Here is a 23,791-nt window from a genome sequence, read left to right as displayed (position 1 = left end):
AAAGACCTTTCCACCAGGGCCGGGTGGGCAGGCCCAGCCCTTTCAGGGGCAGCTCAGGCTGCTGGGGGATTAACGCGGCTGGAAAGCCACAGCCGGGATCGTTGCATCACGCGCTCCTTTCTCCTTGCCCTTTGTTAATCTGAGTTTGCCACCTTAAACCCCCAGTCAAAGGCAACACTCACTGCCCTGCCACCAGAGCTGCGCTGGACAATGTTTTCAAGCCTCTTTCAAAAGGCATCTCCTCTGTGTTCATCCGTCTTCCTCTAAAGGCACCAGAGGCTCTGAGTAAGGGATAAAAAGGTCAGATGTAAAACAGAGGCCGCCTCTAACCCTTCATGGCCTCTTTAAACCCCTCCATAGTCCATAGGCTGAGAAACACTGAAAAAGGAAGGATGGTACTGAAGCCTCTTCCTCCCCTGTTTTATTTCAGGTCAGGTAACCTTGCTCGCTCTTGTGGAAAGCCTGAGGAGCTCCAGGAGGGATTTAAGGAAGAGATCTTCCTCTTCTGTTCAGGTGAATAGTCATGAATTAGACTCTTGGGAGACTAAAGCAGTATAAATACATAAGGAAATCTTTTGATTACACGTAGTGTTAAAAATGCTAAAAATAATTCTACTACAGTTAGTGTTGAATTTTTATGTATTTACTTATTTATCTTAATTTATGCTATTTTTTTCTCCCTTCCCTGGGAAGTGAAGACTATCAACAGATAAGGGAGAGAATTTTGTGTTTTTGTATGCAGTATGAGTCCAGTACTTGGCCAAGACCCAGATCTATTGTGGCAAGAAAGTAATAGATGAACTAACTAGGGACTCAGACTCTCTGGCCAGCATCCAAGAAACATTAAAAAATTGTAGTACTGCACATAACAAGTAGGAAGTTGCATGCAAATGTTGATGTCTTATTGAAAACTGTTAAGTTATTAATATGTTGGGTTTATAGACGTGTATTTGGATTTTAAAACCTGCCGCCAAAGTTCTTGCCCTGAAATTACCTGCTGAACTCTGTGTCTGAAATAATATTTAAAGTGCTGTCACACTGGTGAGGTAGTTGTGGAGAAAATGACACATCTGGATCCCTGGAGTGTTTCTTTTTGGAGCACTGAGACAGTGGCAGGGGTCCAGTTCAGCTCTCAGGACAGTTTTTAACCATTGGTCCCAGTTTTTTCCTTCACTGTGTCTTTCCCCTGAGCAAGTTGACCTTGTCACAGGGTAGGAGGGTTCACTCTCTGTTGGTTCATGTGAAAGGTGTGGGGCAAGAGCTTTGTGTGGTGCCCAGCGATCTCCTAAAGCCTTTTAGAAAGGTGATGCCAAGAGCATTAGGGGTTGGCTAATAGAGGATTTAGGGTAACTTTGATGTCAGTGAATCCTGTTCCTGTGGGGTGATGGGTATCCTGATGGGTGCAAGGTACAGTTCATATTATCACTCCTGTGTTTCTTGGGAGAGCATTGGGTTTTTCCTGTAGGTCTCGTTTCTCATACAGCCCTGGTGAGATGTAAAATGTGATTCAGTCTCTGGTGTTGCAGACAGTCCCCTGAGTGAAGTGTCTGTGATTCCATGTGCTGCTGCCTGGGAGAAGAGGTGAGGAGAGGTGCTGGAGCCTCTCTGTTCCATGTGAACTCCGTGTGTATGCAGCTGCCATTCTGCTCTGTGTCAATGTCATACAGCTCCTACTGCTACCCCAGAATGGTTTATTGCCGTTGCCAAAAGTGTCCTTGCCAACTTCCATGTAGATCTGAGCATTCCTAAGGGTCTTTTGTGGCACACTCAGCAAGTTACTCAGTGTAGTTGTGATCACAAAAGTGCGAGGAAGCGCACAGAAACAAAGAGGCTGGAAAAGCAGGGAGCTCCAGTTGGGGTGGCTCATGTGGAGCGGGCAGTGCTGTCCTGTGAGGCACGACAGGAAGCTGAAATGATAATTTCTTTCTACCACAGCAATAAGCAAACAGTTTCAGTGATTGCACTTTATTCACAACCATAACTGTCATCACTGACATTCACTGGAGGTGTCAAATCCCAGGGTTTTATGCTTTTACAGTTGTATTTTATCTCTTTCTCTCTAGAATTATTCCTTTTTTAGTAGGGAATAGCTTAATGTTAGGGCTAAGAGGTGAATGGTGGGACTTGATTTTCGATTTTTTTTTTTTTTTTAACCTGACCTTCCTCACTCCCTGTTCCTCTCTCATCCCTGCTCAGAGCTTTGTTTGAGCTGGAGAACCAGTTTCATGGTTATTGTTGTACCAAGTGAGCTTGCTTCTACAGTGGGGTTTTTTTTCTAATCTCTCAACTCTTAATTGTTGCATGCAAATTGTTTAATAAATAATGTTGAACAGAAAAAAAAAAGAATAGATATTAATTAAGAAAAGGATTTAGGCTGACTCAGTCTCATACATGAGACAAAAGGTTAAGTAAATGCCAAGGCTGCTATGCCTCTTCAAACAATGAATATTAGTTTTAGAATCATTAATGTCTGCTTAGAAAACAGAGTCATACTGGAGTCTTGTATGCCAAAATAACCAAGGCCAGGGATGTTTCTTTTCAATCTGAAGCTAAATTATTCTCCAATAGAGGGCTAAATGTATGCAATTAACAGTGCTAGGTAGGACAACAGGGAATGGCACTTCTAATATGTAGCCAAATTGAGATCAAGTTTTTCTTTAAATCTGGTAACTTAGACATTTAATATGCACAACCGAGCTCTGCGAGAGAATTAGTGAAAAGAAGCAGATAATTAACTCCTTCCCTGCTTGTCAGTGGAGACAGAATGATTAGCCCACTGTTCACTCATTGCTGTCTTCTCGAGTTGCTGGATCTACAAAAACAAAGTGTTTTTTTTTTCCAAATGCTTTCCATACATGGCCAAAGATGAAGACAGCTCTGTAGTCTTTATTAGAAATGGAATTGCCACATCATATTTTTAAAGAAAATTTCATCCTGAGAGAGGTCAGTTTTCTGAGTTGGGTTTAGCATGAACACAACCATGAGAGCTTCACTAAAACTGCGTACTCTGGGTTGAAAAGCTTGAGAAGATACATTTTAAAAAATAAATATCAAAATCCATTTTAAGCAAGTAGGTGACTCTGACTGGTACATAGGCAAAAGAAAAGGTGCTCATTAAAGCTTCCCAGCACCCTCACGTGCAAAAAATTTCTCTGTACTAGACAAGACTTGCTACTGACTATGTTAGCATCACCCTTTATTATGAGTGTACCTAACAGTAATAATGTTTAATTCTCAGCCAGAGATATTCAAGAGGATGAATATATTTCTTCCCAACTGACTGAGGGAAAGGGAAGTAAAAGATGGCGAAGTGACTTCTGTTTGTATCTCAACTAAGTCTGTGCTTCCTTGCTCTGGGTTCTGCTGAGCTGAAGCTAAAGGGCGTCATTTTCCATTCCGTTTCTCCTGCTGAGGAGGCTCTCAGAGCAGAGCCTTTGGTGGCAATGGTGACTCCTGCTGAAGTCAACAGCCACATGCAAATAAACCCTCAGGTCTGAAAATAGCTCAAGTTTTGTTTCTAAGGCTGAAGTGCATTACAGCTCTCATTTAACTGAGTAAATACCATTATGCTGAAGTCCTTTGCATTGTCACCAACAGGGAGAGCTTTGCCCTAGGGCTTGTTTCAGTTCTGGGGCTGTGCTGGAATGTGCTGTATTTACATTTAATATTTGTGCCGTGTCCAGGTCTCCCTCTCCACTTTCTGGTGCTTGCTGCTTTCAAGAGTGAAGGAAACATTCTGGAGAGTGGGCCTGTTCAGGGGCACGTGCCCAAGCCCAGTTCTGAGCCTTATACTTTCCTTTTAGGCTTTTCACACATTATTATTAGGAAAAAGCAAAGAAGCAGCCAAACACCAGATTGTTGCTTTTTGCTATTGAGCTCCTCTCTTGATAAGGGGTTTATTAGTTTGTGCTCAGGCTTGAGTCTGTATAAGAGATCCATAAGGGAGCTAACATATGGGATATTTTAACTCTCCATATTTCAATAATCTTCATTAAGACCATTTGGAAAGAATCTGTGCATTTTCTACTTATGAGCCTTTGTCTTTTCCTTTCGAGAATTTTATTTCTGGAGACTCTGGATGACTAAAATTGGCTCTCTCCTCCCCAGCTGGCCTGAGCACAAGTAGACTCCAGCAATCTGAAGGTCTCTTAACTGAGACTACCAGAGCAGTCCTTTAGGATCTGCACAGGCTGAGGCCACCTAGAAACAGCTTCTCTCTGGCTGCAGTGGCCTGTTTCACCACTGGGCAAATATTTGACTTCGAAAATGTTTAGCTTTCACTTATTTCACCGTGAGGTCGTGCCAAAAGGGCGGGCATGGTGGCCCTTATGTTTGCTAAAGGTCTGGCTCTAGCTGTGTGGTGTGGGAGGATCTCCTGTCATGCAACACCTGAGGTCAAACTGTCCTCTTGCATTCCTCACAAGGGCAGCGCTGCCCTTGCAGCTGGCTCTGGGCTGGTGTGGCTGATGCCATCAGAGAAAATTTCTGGGTTGCTTCATGTTCTGGCATAGTCCCTTGTGGACAGACTTCTGTCCTGACAGGCTCTATTCCTAGGCTCGTCCTTCACCCATCTGAATTCCCCTCTGGCAACACTGTGTGACCAACTTGGGGCAGGCAGATGGTCCCCAGATCCTCTCTCCTGAGGTCACCAACCACAAAGTCAGGTGGGATTAGTGACTCTGCTGTAGGGATAGGGACTTCTGGGATATTTATGTGCATAAAGATGTGTGCCTCAAAGCAGCAGAGGAATCCCTAAAAGAGTAGAGGAGAAGGGAACCCAGGCTGTGTTTGTATAATTCTGCTCGTAGAGGTGTCAGTGCCAGCAGGGCGAACTCAGGGAGGGCAGACAGCCCTCAGCCTTTGCTGCCCCAGCTACAGGCAGGCCTGCATTGATCTTGGCAGCTGCTCCAATCCTCTCTTCCCTCCCTGCAGGCTGCTCCAGGCCTTTCTTTCAGTGCCTTTGCAGCCAGCTCTGATCTGTGCTCCCTGAGCTCCTGCCAGCACCTCCAAGCCCCTGCCCAGCTGCCCCACTCGGCCCCCAGTGCTGCTCGTGTCCCCAGTGCCGCTCATGTCCCTGCACCACCGGGATCCTCTGGGGCTTTCCTCCCCTGCCTCCCTGACGTCACCGAGCACCCTCAGGGCCCCTTTCCTCATCTTTTACCTTTTCTTACCTCGTGCTTCTGCTCCCCCAGCTGAGCCCTGTCCCACTCCAGGCGTGACAGCCATGTGGGCATCCCAACCCCACTGCTCCTGCACCCTGGGCAGGATTCCACCCCCACACCTCACAGGGTGCAGAGGTGCCTGTGCTGGCCTTGGGCTTTCCCCGACAGAGCTCTTACCCCATGTGCAGCAGAACCCATCCCATCGATCACCCCATCCCTGAGTGCTGACAGGCTGGACAAGGGCCGGCTCTGCTCCTGCAGCGTTTAATCCCCAGCTCCGAGTCACCAGGACACCGCAGACTGTTGGGTTCCGCTCGGGCATAATTCCATCATTACCATTGATTTGTTCGCCCGTGCTCCTCACGGTGCTTTTAATCAACTCTCCATCTTTGTGCCTTCACACCTTTACGCTTCCCATGATTGGCTCTGCTCCCTTCTGCCTCTGCAGTGAAATAGCACCATAGAAATCCTCCTGCCTCTTACATACATTAACAATCCCATTTCTCCTCTCTCTGGTCCAGTGAAGGGATCTCCCTCACCACAAAGGCACCACTGTCTCTGCTAAGCGCACGGGGAATAGCTTCTATTCATTATTCCCAAAGTCCAGTACAATGGGTTATAATTAGTTACTGGCCTCTTTGGTTTACTCTACCTTCAAAGGCTCTTTTATAGTTTAAAAGTGAAGGCAGATGCTGACATTAATTTTGGCTCTCTTTCCATGGCATTGTGCAGACAAGATAAAACTAAGATGCAGGTACAGGGATAAGTAACTTGACTAGCCAAAAAAAAAGGAAAAAAATAGAAAATAGGGCCATCATCACATTCATTTCATGAAAGTAGCGTGGTGTTGGGGAGAACTCATTAGCCTTTTTGTTCTGCATTATCACCATCATTTATCAGCAGTTGTATCACATGTCACAGCCACTATCCTTTCTGGCATCCAGTGTGGGACCAAAGGGCTCCCGGAGAATGCCGAGTTCCGACGCCGGGGCTGTGCCGTGTGATGCACTAGGCACTCTATTAATTGTGGCAGATAGAATTTTTTCCAATATACTCCTAAAGGGACACTCAATAAAGCAATGCAGTGTGATTTACCAACTCAAAGAAGCATGGACATCGTGGGCCTGTCCTTCCCTCTAAACCTTCCTTCTGTTGTTAGCACTGAAAGTGTTGGAAGTTGTTTAAAAATGAAACCAACAAACCCAAACCCACAAGTGAAGAAAGCCCAAACATTAGGCTAATCAGTCCTCGCAAAAACATGCTGCTTTCAGTGAAACTCTTCCTTTTGTTATGTCTTAGTGATGGTGGGCTGGTAAATCCTTAACGAAATCTGCTGCTTCTTTAAGCTGTGACACTCTGATCACTCTTGTGTACACACACACAATTCTCCACCGCAAAGCAGGGCTTGGGGAGTAGTTTTAGAACTCCTCCATGAGCCTAGACCTTTAATCAGCTGGCAGTAATTGCCCACCTCTTCCAGCAATGCAGAAATACGTGGGAGGGGAGAAAGCTGCAGCCTTGTCCAAGTTGCAGTTGTCAGTTCAAGCCAGCGCTTTAAGGAAGCATCTCATGTGCAACAAAAGTGGTACATGTTCACCACCCCCATCTAAGAGAAGGGGTAACACCATCTTTAAATATTTTGGGCATTTGCAGGACATGCAGAGGCTGATCCTGACCCTCTGGACTTGGGAATGTCAGCTAACCCTGTGCCTGAGCTCTGGAAGCAGCAGCACTTGCTTACCCCACAGGCAGATTGTGAGGATTAATTAATATTTGCAAAGTGCTTTGAAGATGAAAAGTAACATGTTAAGTACTATAAAGTATTATTAATAGTGATGACAAACTGATAGTTTTGGAGTATATGAGTCTTTTCTTAACCTTTTGTAGCAAGGCCTTACATTGCAAGCAGCTGAACAAGTGACAGCAGTACAGCTGGAGCGCCTGGTCCACTGTTTTCCGAAGCATTGGGGTTGTGGTGGTTGCCACCAGCAGCATCTTCCCGCTGGTGCAGTCGCTCACCACCCAAACCCTCGCTCTGAGAGGTTCACCAAACCCTGAGCCTCCTGCTGAGGAGTTTGTTCTGCTCTGGGCAGGGAGAAGGGCTTTGATTCTCACCAGTTTCCTCTGTGAGCAGCCTCATGGGGAAGGCAGAGGGCCAGAGGTAGTGATGTGGGACTGGATGTGGCTCGTGCCCTCACCCATTTGGATTTTATGCCGAGAAACTCAGGCCCTGGTGTCAGCCACAGTCAGGAGGAAGTCTGTCAGCATATTTAATTTGAAACAAGAAACAGTTTCAGGCCTCTATGGCCCAGGTCTTTAAGGCTAGTTTTCTGGCATTATGAAATATGTTTTTCCTCTGAAAACTTTGAGATCTAAGAATTTTTTTCTGGAGTGTAAACAGTAGGACTCTCATGAAGAGTAAAATTTATTTCTTAGCTTGCTAGGGTCAAGTAACTCTAACTGGGATTAGGTAATGTTTCACAGAAGCTGATGTTTTTGTGGCTAGGGAATCCCTGGAGGAAGGAAGATATCCACGTTTGATGAAAAGCGCCTAATAAAATTAGATACTGCTCCTGAGCTTATCAAAGGAAGATGGAAAGTAATGAAAATTAAAAGTGCAGCTCTGGAATCTTGTAAAATCCTGTCAAGATAGCAGTCTGGATCCAGAGTCCATATTATTTTTCCCTTTTATCTGCCCCACCTCCCCGTGTATGCACAGTCCTGCACACACAACCCCTGTTTCTTTCTCTATTCAGATGACCTTAGTTACATCCCTGTCATTTTCTCTTTCAGCATCCCCACCTCTAAATCCCCACCAAAACCAAAAAAACAAAAACCAAAAAGGAGCAGCAGTCAGGCCAGTGTAACTTGCCAAATCCCAAACTTTCTCTGGTGAGGTATTGCTAAAGACAGGAATTGCCACCAAAAAAGAAGGATAAGCTTCAAGAGATCAAATAAAGCTGTCCTATTCCCTTAATTTCTTTCAGAATTATCAAGTGAAGACCTGAGACACTTCCAAAAAAGTCAGGAATCCTTTTATGAAAGGGAAAATGGTTGTGGCTTTGATGATTTGTTTGTGGTCGGAAAGCAAACTTAGGGCCCTGTGTTCTTTGTGACTTCTACATAAGCAAAATAGGAGACAGAAGAAGGAGAGGAGAAATAAGAAAGGATGTGTTGAAGAAGGGGAAAGAACTCTCAATACTGCTAAAAATACATATTTTAACTGTTTGCCTCCCTCTTTGAGAGCAATTAACCTTTTCACTTTCTGAAAGACTGGAAACAGGAAAGATTTTCTGATTGTTTTCTGTGTACCTGGACAGTTCTTTCTTTGTGCAACCTTTATCAGGAAGCTTGTTTGTCACCAAAAGGAATTTTCTGCACTATTCTCTCCTTTTTGATGGGGCTGTCCCAAGGTAACCTCTACCGTTCTTGATATTGGTTTCTAAAAGCAAAGTGTCCGCTTGAGCAAACGGGGAGGAATATGGACTGTCAGAATCCAGGTGGGAATGGTGATTTTATTACCAGCTGGTGTACAGCAGGGATATAAATCTAGAATGACCAAAACCTGGAATGTGATCATTGCTGATGTGCCTTGGTACCTGTAGCTCTACCACAGAGCCTGCTCAAGTTTTCTTTCCCCTTTCCCCCTCTTTATTCCCCCCAGGTTGCTTTAATCTGTAATATTGGCAATAATCACTGTGGTATTGTTGCCTCGGCATTCCTGAAGAGTTAGGAGTGGACTGTAATTGAAGAGTTCATTACCAAGATCAGTTGGCTCCTTGATTACAGTGGCAAGGTGAAATATATATCCTCACCAAAAAGCAACTGCTAAACCTTTAGAGAAGTCACCCACTTTTCACTCTTTTTCATTAGGACCCCGACAAGCTTGTCAGCAAAATTAAAGGTATGTCATTCACATCGTGCATGCATTGCAAAGGACTATAAACCTGCCAGCCTCTTTGATGAAATAAAAGGGTTTTATTTATGATTCATGTAGGAATATGAGGTTATTTTTATTCTGTCAGTACACTAATAATCAGACAAGAGCTCAGGAAATGAGAAGGCACACTGACAGGGAAGGTTCTGATAAAGGGGAATCCTCTAGGGCATTTTGCCCCCTTTGTAATCTCCTTTTTAGTGCGAGGTTATATTATAAGCATGGCATAGCATGATCTTGGCTCACGGGAACAAAGAGAAGAGCTACCTAGCAGGACTTGAGGTATAATTCCACCAGAAAAAGAAAACACTTCCACCAGAGAGGTCTGCATTGCTGCAGTGGAACAGGAACTTCCAACCTGGTTTTCCAAGAGTTGGAAAGAGACCCTTCTTTTCTCCTTGCAACATAACCAATCATAACCACAACAACAACAAAAAGGAGAGACTGTAAATACAGAGCCATTGAAAATTTATTACCTATTAGTTTTATACTAATTTTTCCAACGCTCCCAGTCTAGCTCAATGTGAGATGTGACAGCACAGAAAAGGGAGGATGGGGAAGTAGCTCCCTTCCCAGTCCTTGGTCAGCATCTGTGCTAGCAGAGGAGCTAAGGAGCAGGCTCCATTTCCGAACGTGTCTTCCCCTGGATATCTCAAATGTCTTGGCAGTTTGAAGCTGCTTTAGCTCTGTCCCAGCTCAGCAAGTGGAAACGCTGGAAGTGCGTTTTGTGCTTCTTGGTGTAAACTGTCATTCATCCCCCAGCCCAGCCGTGATTACGGAAACACTCCTCGGGAGTAAAAAGGAATCACTGTGTTAGCTGGCTGGCCTTAAGCACGGTAGTTTGCTGAACAGTGGTGTGCTGGCAGGAAAACACAGCCCAGCCAAATGTATGCAGGATGAAGTGAAACAAAGTTCACTGGAGGAAGGAAAATAATACTAATCCTTCATTCAATAAGCAGCGAGTTAAGTACATTCTGCGTGTGGAAGAAATGTAAAAGCCAAGGGAGGAAAGCACACACAGAAAGGTGGTGTGGCTGCCTTCCTTTCTAAAGACAACACACGGGGCATTTAGGAATGAATAACACAGGGAGTTGTGCCCAAGGCGCTTGTGCAAAATGCAGCCCCTGCCTTAAGCTCTGCCGAGTTTCAGGGTGTTTGAGCTCCCTCTAACCAGAGAATCCCCTCAAAGTGAGGGACAACGCTCCCTTTTCCATGGGTTGGTAACATGCAGAGAATGGCAGATAAGGTTTGAGGTGGGATTACGTTCACTCTTCAGTGCTGCGATCTCTGTGATAGTTTTCCATGTTCAGAAGGTTTGGGAAATTTGGATTTGGTTGCGTGGGGCTGGCTTTGCAGAGGTGAGCCCGGTATAGGAGATGCACTGAGCAGATACAGTCTGGTTGTTGGACTCTACCCTGGTCTCTGTGGGTTTTTTGGGATGCATCAGAGTGACACCTTCCAGACTGTTGTTGCTTGTCCTATACCATCCTACTGATGCTAAGATTAGGGATAATTTGTAAGGCTTTTGTTCCCTTTAATGGAAATCATAAATCACAGAGGGCCTCAGAGAAATATAGAGCCTGACTGCCGTGCTGCCTACAGTGTTTTACCTGCTCCTTTTCTTTGCCTCACAGTGCTTTCTGGGTAGTCACTTACTTTCTTTTCCCATGGATAGGCATGGAATCCACCTTTCTTCTTGTTAGTGTGTGTGTGTGGGGGGTACTTTGTTTGTGTGTTTTCAAGCAGCTACAGCAAAAGGATTTAAAACAATTTGAAATTCTCCATGGCAGAAGCCACTGCCGTTAGCAGAGGAGCTTCAGGACAGATGTACTACTTGAAAGAATTTTCAGTGACTTCTTGAAAATCAGTGAGATGTCAGGGGCTGGAAACAGGATCCTGCTGTTTGCAGAACACTTGGTGCTTGTCCTTGCTGGAAAGCTGTTGAAGTGTCGAGAGCCAGCGGGGTTTTTGATTCCTGTGTGATGTCGGAAGGACACAGAGTAGCCTCAAGGTGCTGCTGTCCCTTTAAAACCCTCCTTTTGTCTGTTGACTCAGTGATTTACAGTAAAACATAATTTCATTTCTCTCAGCTAATTATGAACTGCTCCCTTCCAAACTCCCGATCTCTTCACACATCCAAAGGCATCGATGGCAGAGCAGAGCCCGGATTTGGGAGCTGGCAGCGCTGCACCGGGTGCTTCTCCCTGTGCCTCTGGAGCCTGCCATTGTGCTGGGAAGTGGAGCAGGTAACCACTTCATCAGTCCGAGATTCCATTCTCATGGAGCACGGAGGTTCATTATACTCACTTTATCAGCAGTGCGCTTTACTGCTGAATCCATGAGAGATATTCATGTGAAACATGAGCAGAGAGAGAGGCATTGCATCTTTTCATTAATAAGCCCTCTTCTGGGATCCGGCATTAGTGAGATTCAGCGGATCATAGAGCACAGGGGTATCATTTTTACATGATTACTCTAAATTCTTAAACCAGAGGCTTAAGAGAGAGGCTTCTCACAAAGGCAGCTGTGGGAATTGTTAAATGATTGGCACAGCACTCACGATGGGCTGAACCACTCTGGGTACCTCCAGTCATGGGGGGTACCAGCAGGCATTTTATTACCTGCCACCGAGGGAAAAGTGGAAAAGAGAGAGTGTATCAGACAGAGGAAGACGTGCTAACCCTGCAAAATATCTCTGTAGTTCCATCTCTCCTCCTGGAAAAAACTCATGCCATAATAGTGATGCAGGGCGTCATCCCACTGCACAGGCTGAGCTCTTCCCTTCCCGTCCGTTCCCACACCTTCCTTGTGTCTATGCTTATTTTTAAGCGTCTGATCCCACCTTCATTAGTTTGGCTGCTGAAATAATCCCCTTGCAGCCTCCACCCCCAAATAATTCATTTTTGGCTGGGCAGAGGGTCAGCTAATTCCACCAGGCAGACATTTCTGAGATCCATTGCCCACGCACAAGAACCCTTGCATGGCTCAGAGCAGGGTGCCCAGCCAGCAAAGCTCTGCTGGGATGGGAGGTTGGTGGCATTTACAACAGAGAGAGGCATCTGTGGATTCTGGAGACCCACACTTTCTGTTTGAGGTCACAACGTGTTTCTTCTGTGATTCCATGTAATTCCATCCAAAATTCCTGCACTGCACTTCCTCTCTCCTGGCTGCTCAGTCCCACCCCACCAGGCTGCCTGCAAACCAAAATTAGGAACTTGATGCGGCTGAAATAAAAACTCTGTTGCTTTTTTTTTCTCCCTGGATTAGTTTTCAGATGGATAAGTTCCTCAATCAGTTCCAAAATACAGATGCACAAATGCTTATCCCAGCGTGAGGAAAGGGACCCCACAGGGACCAAAGGGACTGGGCTGCTTCTGTCACTGACAGCCAGAAGTGTTGGCTGAGCTCTGGCTTCCAGTTCCCGTTTGCCAAAGGGAGATGACAGTAATTCCTTATTTCCTTACTTCTTCTGTTAAGGAGAACTGGCAGCATTTGCCACATGTTTGCATTTGTCCATGGAGCTGGATGCAGTGACTGCCAGAGACTTCCCAAGGTGTCCCTAACCCTGGAAGGCCAAGTGACCACTGCTCCCTTTACGTTTCCTTGGTGAGCGTTAGCAGGAAAATCCTTCCTCAGCTATTTCTGCAACATCTTGAAATCCAGTTGCAAAATCTTCCAGCTTCCCAGTGATCCTGATCCCAGTTGGCAATAGGGATTGTTTTGAGTTTGGAAGTTTAAAAGAGGTGAGAGGAAAAGGAGGAGGAGGTGAAGGAAAAGGAGAAGACCAGAACACACCGAAGCAACCAAGAATCCATACTAGAGATTTCTGAGGTATCCTGCCATAAATGGCTTTCAGCCCTGGTGTAAATCCATCCATTTTCAGGTTTTTAGTCACAATTGATTTTAGGCAGAGATGTTCTTCTTTCAGAAGCCTTCTTTCAATCTCGTGCTTTCTACAAGTCTGAAAAGAAAAAGAAAAACAAGAACCAAGAAGGCGAGGTCATGTGGGGGGCTGAAAAATCCAGATCAAACAGCAAAGAGCACTCGATTAGAAGCCAACACATTTCTCTTTTCAGTATCTCTGAAAATTTTTTGGCAGACTTAATTAGAAACAGGTGCAAGCTATAATATTTATTGCAACAATGCATCATTTTTGTCTGTTTCCAAGGTCATTGTTCCAGCCAATGGGAAGCCAGCAACCCACAGGGAGTATAACTTAGTCTATATGGGTAAAACGTGAATTCCTTAACCCTTTATCTAATGGAATGAAATACACCATTGCACAAAGAGCGGCTCTGGCAAAACAGAAAATCCTGTGAGGAATCTTCCATGATAACAGGTTCCAGTGGAGCAAGTGACATCACCAGCTGAGCTAATAGTGAGCCTTAGGTAAAATGGAGTGGGTACAGATAAGGAAGGAGAAAAACACCTTTTTTTTTTTGGTGCTCCTCTTTCCAAGCCTGGGTTTATGTGGAATTGCTGCAGTGGGAGCCCATGATTGCATGTTATCAAGCTCTGGGTCTCTAGGCAGGGCTCAGCTCAGCTTAGCAATGGATTCCTTTGGCTATGTCTGAATCCAGAGAGATGGGCTGGCCTGGGCTGTGGATGCTCCTGCACTGAGGCACCCACAGCAGCCTTTGTGCTTCCAGGTGAGTGTTCCAGGGCTTTCCAGCGAGAGAAGCCTGGGAAATCTGTGGATCCTTCTTGCCTTTCCTGCAGCAGGTTTAGAGAGACAAGGTCTGTGCACTTCTCTCCATCTGAGGGAGTGTCCCAAGCAGGATTTCTCTTGGTCCCACAGCGATTCCATTGGTCAACAGTGACAGTGCCCTTGGTTGTGAAAAAAAGCCCCATTTTCCAAGCCTCCACTTAATTCCCTCTTGTGAGTTTTTCTCAATAATCTTTGCATGATTTCTTTGTGCTTTTGTGCTCATTTGGGAGTCAGGATCTTCTTTTAAACTCTATTTTATTCCTTTTTAATGTGACAAATATAAACATGGAAACAAAGCAGCACACATTAATAGCAGAAATGTGTGAAATTGTGGCATTTTAGCCTTTTTGTAAGAGCTGCAGGAAGTTGCCAATATTTTTTGCAGACAGAAACTATTTTTTTCCACCCTCAAATCATCACACAGCATAAAATCTGTGGGTATTTGTGTGTCTTTGGATAGATGCTAAAGTAGCGAGGGAATACAGATTCCCTCTTGAGAATTTGCACACCCTGCGTCCTCATTTGTTCTTTTGGCACCCACAGCTCCCTCAGAGACACCTCAAGTTGCCACCAGTGTCCAGATTAACTGTCCTGTGTCTGCAATCAGTTACCAATGTTCTCTGTGATCCCAGGAACCATTCTTAAGAGAGTATCATCTGTCCATTAAATGCAGAAGTAACATAATCCAAACACATCACATTGATGGATTTGGGATTGAATTCTGAGTGAATGTTTAGGGAGAGACAGACCCTGCGGTCATTTTTAGAGAGCTCAGTAGAAGAAATGATTATGTTTGGAGAGGACCCGTTCTCCGCAGCACCCCCAGCAATTTCCCAGCACTAAATTCTTGGGAAGTTCAGACCTAGCTGGAAACTTTACAGCTCAGCATCCTTTGCTGATTTGTTCCCTTTGGTGATTTTATTCTCTCACATGTTGTATCTGAGCCTGGCTCCTGGTTTGCAAATCCTTTTAGTGGTGGGCTCGTACTCTTCTACATCGTCCTGTGCACCACAGCTTTGCTTTAGGTAATCTGATTCCTGAAGAATTTGTGAAATCCCCTCCTCTGTCTCTCCTCCTTGCCAGGAGCAGAGGGCTCCTGCAGGGCTGCTCGGAACCTGGGAATCTGTCACGGTCTCCGAGCCCAGGCTCTTGCCAGCGTGTCCCAGGTGTGTGCAATGAAGAGCATAAGGAAAGCAAGGAGCTTGCCCTTGTCCAAGACCTGCTAGGATGGCAGCTGCCATCCTGTGGAGCGTCCCTGTGCCAGGGAGCCAGTGGAATCGGGAGGGCATTGGACAGGCTGTGTTTGCACAGCCCTGCAGGATTGTCCAACATGAGTAAATGCACAGGATGTGGATGAGCAGGAAGGGCTCCTGCAAATGTGAAAGAAGCAGCACACTTGGGACTTCTAGGAGCACATTGGGAGGGACACTGGGAAGGTGGAATGGTGATCCTGAGAGGCTCTGCTCAGTTGGGCTGTTCTGCATTGTGTCCCGAGTGCTAAGCCATGCTGGGGTTGTTGTTTTACTGGGAATCAGGCAGCTCGAGTTACAGGTGAACAGCGTCAGTCTTGGGACATCTCTGCATTGTACTTAACTGAATAATACCTTCCCTTCCTTCCTTCCTTTTTTTTTTTTTTTTTTGGCTCATTGATCAAGCTGCTTTTGAGAAAAGTGATACTTTGCATATCTGGCTAAGTGCTGTTAACAGCCTCTGCCTGCGGTTTGTTAAAATTAAAAAAAAAAAAAAAGAAAAAGAAAAAAAAAAGAAGTGTGATCTTGCTGGAGAAGTAATTTGCTTCTCTCCAACCAATGATGGCTTGCACTTTATGCAAATTGGTATCTAGGGACAACAAATCCCATTTAATACATATGCATAGTTCATAAAAAAAACGACGTGAGAGAAAGAGAAAAAAGATAAAGCAACGAGTCAGCAAAAGAACAGGTTCCGAGGAAATTTATTGTCCCAAATTGGACATTTGTAACAGATGATGTGAACAAGTGTTAACTTTGTTTTCAGCAGCTCTTCACGTACATTCACTAGACATCACACAGATTATGTTTTAAGGATCTGAACTGTAATAAAAAAAAGTGTCTGTGGGCTTTGGAGTGTTGTGTTCCATATGGTCGGGGAAGTGCGGAGTTATTGCGACAAGCATCTTGTGCAGCTCATTACGCGCGGCGGTGTGAGCTGCGATGGCTGCGCATCGCTATAGGGTACGTACATGACATCCCACAGTCAGCAGATAGCAACTGGAAATGAAAGATATGAAGGCACAGAGTACAGCTTCAGGGAACATGTTAGACAAAACATCTGCTGGTATCAGAAAGCTGCATTATCAGATCATTGTGGCCATGAATTTTTTATAAAGACTTTTTCTTTTTTTTCTTTCTTTTTTTTTTTTAAAGCCGCAACTTTGAAAGTGACATTTTGCGAGAAAGTTTTTGATTGAAGTGTGATGTCAGGAGAAAGGCCAGTCTAGTTTATTATCTGTGTAAGAGCCAGTGTTGGCAGCGTGAATCAGCTCCTTTCTCCGAGCAGCTGAGTTGGCCGTTCATGTCCTCCCAAGTGCTTCTCCCCTTCTGATCTCGATGGCCGATAAAACCTCGACCCGGGTTACAGGCTGTAGCTTTAGTACCAAGGAGTTTGCAAAGTTTTTGTTGCTGTGGTGTGGCTGAGGGCTGCTGAACAGAAATCACCCAAAAGGCGGAACCTTTCTGTTGAGAGGGAGGAACACAGAAAGTTTCACACGTGCAGAGCACAGGGAGGAGAGCTGAGCATCCTCAGCTCATTCCCCCTGAGTGGGACCCGCGCAACCCCCGGCTGCTCTGTCCCCACTGCAGTGCTGAGGATCAGCCACTCTGCCGGGGATGGCCGCAGTTAAAAAGTCAAAATCTTCCTCCCAGGCTGTTCTTGGGAGCGTTTCCATGAGCTGTGGACACCGCCCTGCTCAGAGGGGCCTCCCACCTCCTTAACATTCCTGGTGGTGCCGAGGGCAGCGGGATGGCATGAAATGTATGTGCATAGTGTAATTATTTATGTTAACTGGACAGGCGTTTTCTATCCTTTCACCTCTCCTGACCCAGCTGTGAATTTTCCTGCAGCAACAGGTACCAGTGGAAAACCTGTCTCTGGTTCATCTGCAGATGTTCTCTCTTTCTCACTGTCCAGTCAACTGCCTCAAAAGTGCATCCAAAAGTGAACAGACTGTTCTCCTGTGCTGATTCACAAAGGGTTGCCTCAGATAAAAGACCAAATTTACCCTGATTTTTGGGTCTTCCTAAGTCTTTCTCCTGTTCGTGTGTAACAGAGGGTGGGAGACTGGAGGGACGTGTCTAAAAGCATCCTGACTTACGAAAGGATTTAGTTGTCAGCAGCAATTTTTTATGCAGTGCCACTCATTAATGTAATGGGGCTGCTGAGAAAGCCAGGGGTGATTTGTCCTCCATCACCGGTACTCAGGGAGCCTGGAAGTGAGGGATTTTGCTGGCCTGACCTGTTGCTGAGCAAGGCAGTCTTCTGGCGAGGGATTGAGCTGCTGAGAGGAACGGTGTTCCTGGTATGAAACCCACCCCAGCCATGGCTGGAACAGCATTTTCCCAACTACTGCCTTTGAGGAGCAGCTAAACCCAGCAGGTGTTTGGGACATGCAGATCCAGGCTTGGCTGTGTCACTTACCCACACAGGAGCTACATCAGGAAGGTAATTCAGTGTTCTCACCATGGTATAAAAATAACCCTAATGGGTTTCTGTGATTGCTTCCTTGGGAGGAGACTTTTAGAAGCCACTAAAAGATGTATTTAATGAAAAAGAAGCGCATCAAAGCCAAACAGTTTTTCCTTTTCTGTTGTTTGGGTTTTGTGTTTTGTTTTTTGGGGTTTTTTTAAGAACCAGTTTAATTAGAGTTTGGAGGCTTATTATGAGTGGAAATTTTGATTTTAAGCTTGCTCATAGATGTGGAAATAAAAAGCTGAATGTGGATTTGCATTTCCCAGGGGCCTCTCTACCAGACTGGCTCATCTCTGTGCATCCAGGTGAGAAGCTCCCAAACCATGGGATGCTCTTGCTTTGAGGGGGAATGATCTTGCCTTACCTGAATCCCAGTCATCGAGGACAGTGTTATAACTATGAAAATGTGAATCAGAGGCTGTGGCATTTTTAATGCTCTTTAGGAGTGCAAAGCTCTTTTATCTGGAACTGTTCCTGTCCTGGCTGCAGGGAGCCCGAGAAAGAGCCTCCACCAGGCTTGGGCACTGCTTAACTGGGAACTTTGCTGGGCAAGCTCATCTGCCCAGACTGGAGAGGTTTTCCTCTGTCCCAGCATCCTGGTAGGAAACCCTGTGTGTCTGGAGTTAGGAGTGAGGCAGTTCAGCCCCTCAAAAATGAGGCATCAACCAAATTTCTTCTTAACTGTTGTGTGCAGTGACCCCACAGTGAGCCAGGCTGCGTCCTGCAGTCGGTCCTGGCTGTGCCACTGTGAGTGCAAAGCCTCAGAAACATGGAATTGCCTCTCTGGGCAGGTACTGCTTCCACCTGCAAGCCCAAATAACTGCATGGACTAATGGATTTGTGCTAGGGCAGAACCCTGTGTTTCATTGCAGCACCTGCAACATGAACATAGAGTCCATCCGCTCCCCTTTTTACACCTTCACCTTTAGTTTGGGTTCACACCATGTTTGAAAGATTTCCTTGGATATTCTTCAGCTTTTCCTTGTCTCTGTGTGCTCTCCCTGGTAGCAAAAATACTTCTGAGAAGGTAAGTGATGGGATAGACACGATTCCTTACAGAGCACGTCTGTACGTGTGTGTGTGTATATACATTTACATATGTAAATTTGGCAATATATATAATAATTCTGCCCACATATAGATGGTTTTAATATGGGAGCAGGCAAAGGGGGCACAGAGCGGGCACTGCCATGCAGCAGGAGTGTGGAAGGATATATGGACATGCAGCTAACGAGAAGGGAAGGGAAGTGGCTGGAGGCTGAAGGGATATAATGGGTCCCCAATGTGGCAAGCACATATGCTGCCACACAGCAAATGCAAAGTGCCACCACCAGTGACAAGTGGATTGCACCTAAGGAAAACAGCTGTGCCCAGTGCCCAAATCCACAGTCAGCCTCCTGACCCTGTGTGTCCCTGCTCTGATGTGGATTAAACTGGTCAGGTCTGGGAGCCTCTGCGAGCGCACATTACACAGCAATAATGGCTCCCTAAATCTCTGGAATACCTCCTGCACAGCTGCCTCTTTTGCATTTGCAATCTTGCATTTGTGGGATTGTTTTATTTTGTTTTATCTTACTGAATGTATTCTGCTGCACTCGGCATGGCAGGAGCACTTTGATTATCTGTGCAGATCATTGCATGGTTTAGTGCAGTTCTGTGTTACAAACCCTCCCACATAACCCTGTTACTTGTTAATAATTTTTCTATTTTGAAGAAACACCCTTTGACACCTGAGCTGATCTGCTTTTCTTAGGCATAAACATAATTGTCCCTGGTGAAGAGCATCTCTCTGACTGGTCCAATCCCCTCTGTATATATTTGAATATATAAAATATTAATAAATGATGCCAAATGTTTAATCATATCCGTTTGACTCTATGAGGCTCGCTGTCTGTAGGCTTCCCTGTTAACTGCCTCTGTGATATCTACATACTGCTGATTTGTTGAGCTGGAGTTTTTAAAGCAAAATAAAACTGAGGTTTGCAGTTTGATTTGAATTAATCAGGCCTGATTAGACAGGAACAGATAAGGCTGTTCTGGAAATCCCTGAATCTAATTCAATTTCATGTGTTATTCAAAAAGAAATAGTTCATAGCTTAAGCAAAAGTGCTATTTATTTAACACTGTTTTTTTCAGAGTGCTAAATCCTATGGAGGGGGGCATTGTGATGATGCTCAGGGTGTAGGAAAGAAAGCATTTTGTTTTATGAAAATACAGATATTTTAGAATGGAGTCACCTGCTGGTAGATCTCATGAATGTACATAAAAGGATGCTCCCTAATATTATTAGTTCGGTTTTTTTCTTCCCGTCACCCTGACTGTCCATCTAAGAAGCTTTGATAGCTGGAGCCACAAAACCAGAAGACTGTATTTCGTTTAATAAGCCAATTTAAAGAGAAGGGTTGGAATTATGTATGGCAGAGGACAATTATGCAAACTAAATGATTCTTCAATTAATAATGAGATCCATGAAAGGCAAAGGAGACAGGATGCTCCTGTGAGAAGGAGAAGGCTCCTGGTTCCCCACCAGGGTGTGGAGGGGGACAGGAGCAGGGCCAGGGGCAGCTCCCTGACAGAACCTGGAGGGCACCTGCTGGTGGCATCTCTTCACAGGGAAGCCTCCGGTGGAACTCTGGCATTCCTGGACAGGTTTTCTTGGGATGGTCTCCATCTCCCAGAGCTCTGTTAGGAAGCAGGAAGCGGCGAGCGGGCCTGGGTGAGCACCTGTTCGGCCCCACACAGAGGATGGTGCAGGAGAGGTCACAATCCCAACCCACTCTGCCCTTCCTTACCCTCAGGATAGCCCCTGAGAGAGGCAGCCCCACCTCCAGAGCCACCAGTTTGGCCTTTTCCATGCAGCTCTTGTCCTCCTTTGCGTGGCTGTCGTGTGCCAGAGCAACAAGCCATATGTGAGAGATGTTAAACAGCAAACACTTTGCAGCCTGAACCAGCTGAGGAGTTGGGGGGGAGAACAAGAACGCTGAGAGCAGGGGAAGGAGCGATTATCGGGAGTGAGTGTTCAGGAGGGCGATAGTGGGAGGTGCTGTAAGTGACAGGGATTCACTATGGGACACAAAACACTTAAGGTAAAGCCATTAGGATCAATTTAAAATACCAAAGAGGGAGGCTAAAGTGACAATAGCATGTTTTAATTGAAATCACAAATACTCTGCAAGGTCTGGTTGAAAAGACCAGGCAGAGTTACTTTATCTGAACACAGGAAAAACTTTTCCTTTTTTATTTAAAAAAAATTGCAAAGATCCAAATGGAAATATTTTTTTTTTTAAAAAAAATTCTTGAATCTCATGTATATATATTTTTCTATTTTAATGTTTTCTCTTGACTTGATGGTCATATTATAAATGGAATTAACTACATTACTAATGGTTTTAATTTGATTTTAATAGAGCCTAGGGCTGAAGCATGGAATCAGCACATGTCCTATTAAAAGAAAAATACAGTTACAGGGACAGTAAGTAGCATCTCCAGATAAACACTTTTATCTGTGTGTTAGTTTTCTTTCTTGAGCTGAGTAGCCCATGTGCAGAGATTGGGGGTTTTTTTTAGACACTTTTGCAAAGCTGAAGTCCACATGATGAGATTGTTACTAGTTTTGGCAGCAGCAATGTGAACTTGGTAAAAGAGCCTGGCATGGGAATCCACCGAGCCCTGACATATCCCATTTGCCCCGAACTCCTTGATTTCTGCTCACAGAATCTGACATGTGTTGGGCATTGACCTTGCTCTTTTAACTAAGCTTATTTTAGAAGACCTCTGCAGAACGCTGTGTGTTTGGCCTCGATGTAAGCTGTTAGGGAAATGTAGTACAAACACAGAAGTTGTATGTTTTGAATGCCAGAGATGTTAAGCAGCAGAGCAGTTGGTAAAAGCTGTACTTCTGACTGCTTTCTGTGCTCTCAACACGTGTCCTGAAAGAAAAGGAAAATTATTTATCCTGCTTTTGTGTGAAGGTTGTTATTTATTTATTTTTAGCAGGAAGTTCAGGACCAGACTGCTTTTTCAGTCCTAAATATTCCAGCTGGGCTCTCAGACACTCAGTGGAGCAAAAGCAGGTTTTCTGAAAAGTGGCTGTTGGAGATGTCCCAGGTCAGAAAGCTCAGAGGGTCAGTGTCTCATCATCCTGTAGAATCACCTTATAAATGTCTCTGGATAGAGGAGCTCACATACAGGAGTGCCTTTTCCCTATGGAGCAGCACCCCTCACCCTGGGTTTCAAGAAGAGCTGTAACCTTCACTGTGGATATTTGGTTTCCATTTGTTGAGAGGAGCAGCTGGGGTGGAAGTTCAGTCCAAGGGCTGCAATCTTGCAAATGCCAGCCTGGAGCACTGGGCAAGGAAACAAATCACATGGCAACATTGATGGGAGAGGGATTGGAAGTGCCTTTAAGAAACAGGTACAAAAAGTGTCCTTCATTCAGCCTCTGTCCTGCTCAAGTCACTGGAAAGCTCCTACCAACCCCAGGAACAGCAAAAGCAGAAGGAAACTTGGAAACACACGTGGGATGTTGATGTGGTGCACGCACTCCTGCACCCTTGCCTTGGGCTTTGAGCTTTGGAGCCTGGAAATTTGATTTCCTGGACAATGTGTCCCCAGAAGGGGTTGCTGAGTCTTGCCACACCTGAGGAAGTGGCAATAGTATTTTACACAAAAGAAAGCAGGTGTCCAGTTGCCAAAATAAATGGAAATTTGAATTTGTGGCCATGTGCAGCTCTTCAGGACAAAACCTGGCTCTGTGTGGAGCAAGGAGAGGCAGCTGAGCTGTGCCAGGACATTGATAACCCTGTTCCACAGCTCTGAGCACTGGCCCAGAGCTCAGCTCAGTTGCCTTCCCAAGCCCCCAGGGTGGGCATGGAGACCCATCTCTGACGCTGTGAGCGTTTCACAGAGCATTTCCTTGGCTGAAGGACTCTGGAGTGGATGTTCCCCCTCTCTCTGCAAAGCCCCCTCCCTGACTGAGCAGCAGCACAGGGAAGCCCTCCTGTGCCATGAATAATTCATCTCCAGCGTGTGCACGGGGTTGGAGCCTGACCCAGACAGATTTTTAGGGAAGTAAGTGAGCATCCTGCCATTGGTGCCAGTGCTGGTGGCTGCTCCATGGAGGATGAGCTGGAGCGGTGCCATCAGTCAGCGGGAGGGATGGCAGAGCTGCTGCCCCTCCTGCAAAGGGGGCCTGCCTGAAATTCCCTTAACCGTCACTCACAGGCTTGTTTTTCCAGGAAAATGGCTTTTATTTGTTGTGAATTCTTCATACAGAACAAAACCTAAATAATGTAACATATTCTGGGCTCTGGGCAGATAAAAATTGAAAGGGCCGGGGTGTTTGTGCAAGTGGAATGATAGTGACAAGCACCACATGGGGTCCTCGAGGAGGGTGTCGGGGGACTTGATCCCCCATAAAATGATGAAAGACTCTGATGTAATGGTGGTCTGTGAAACAATTCAAACATAAATGCCACTTTCTGTCCCATTAGCAAATGACTGCCATTGTAACAGGATTTTTTATTTTTTTGATATGTGTTTTGAGCACACTGAGACCAAAAACTTGTATTGTGATAGTGCTGCAGGAAGATTTAAAGGTTGTGGTGGACTAAAAATTGAAATGCAAATCACACTTTCCCACAACCTCCTGCTGAGGCCCAAATTTTTATAGATCAGATCCTGCAGTCCTGATGAAGAATCAGTGATCTGCCTTTCCTGGGATTCACAAATTAGTTGCAGTCCAAGGTATCATTTCCTATGACAGAATTGTAACTTAGCAGGTGAAAGTTTGTCACTGAAGACAGTCCCCTGATCTTCCATTAATTTTTCCAACTGCAGTGCCACTAAGGATCCTTTCCTAGACAATGCAAGCACACACATCACAGCTCCCCACTCTGCAACATGCTCTTGCTGAATATAAACACACTGTATATATTGATCCTCTCCCCCTTGCTTTCTTTCTCCCCCAGCGTGCAGGTGGTAAAACACTGTCTGCCATGAACTTCATCAGGAAAAAAAAAAGAAGAAAAAGCTGTGGTTTGGAAGCTGCTGGATGGCAAACTGCAGGCTGGGAATGTGGCTGCCAAAACCACCACAAGGAGAGTGGGGCATAGAGGCACTTGTGGAGAATTCTGTTTGCTAATTGCGCACGGAATTTCAGGTAAGGAACATCCAGCGTAATTTGTTATAACAGGGAATGCCCTGGGTTTTGCTTTCCAGGGTGGCTTTTTTGCATCATTATTACTTTTATTTTTACTG

General features: G+C 45.4%; 1 long non-coding RNA gene across 2 annotated transcripts in view; it reads left to right on the top strand.

Moving 5' to 3' along the window:
* The first annotated feature begins 429 nt into the window (after positions 1-429).
* The window catches only part of LOC121672674, a 34,745-nt gene continuing 11,383 nt past the window's right edge, over positions 430-23,791 (top strand). For both annotated transcript variants that reach the window (XR_006018929.1, XR_006018928.1), the window contains exons 1-2: positions 430-513; positions 23,503-23,693. This is a non-coding gene — a long non-coding RNA (uncharacterized LOC121672674). The remainder of the gene's footprint in view (positions 514-23,502; positions 23,694-23,791) is intronic.

The sequence above is a fragment of the Corvus kubaryi genome, unplaced genomic scaffold (assembly GCF_017639235.1).
Source record: "Corvus kubaryi isolate FWS band 111438036 unplaced genomic scaffold, C.kubaryi_AGA036_p1.0 64841, whole genome shotgun sequence".
Taxonomy (NCBI): Eukaryota; Metazoa; Chordata; class Aves; order Passeriformes; family Corvidae; genus Corvus; species Corvus kubaryi.
The sequence above is the reverse complement of the archived record's forward strand: the minus strand, read 5'-3'. Positions and strand labels throughout refer to the sequence as shown.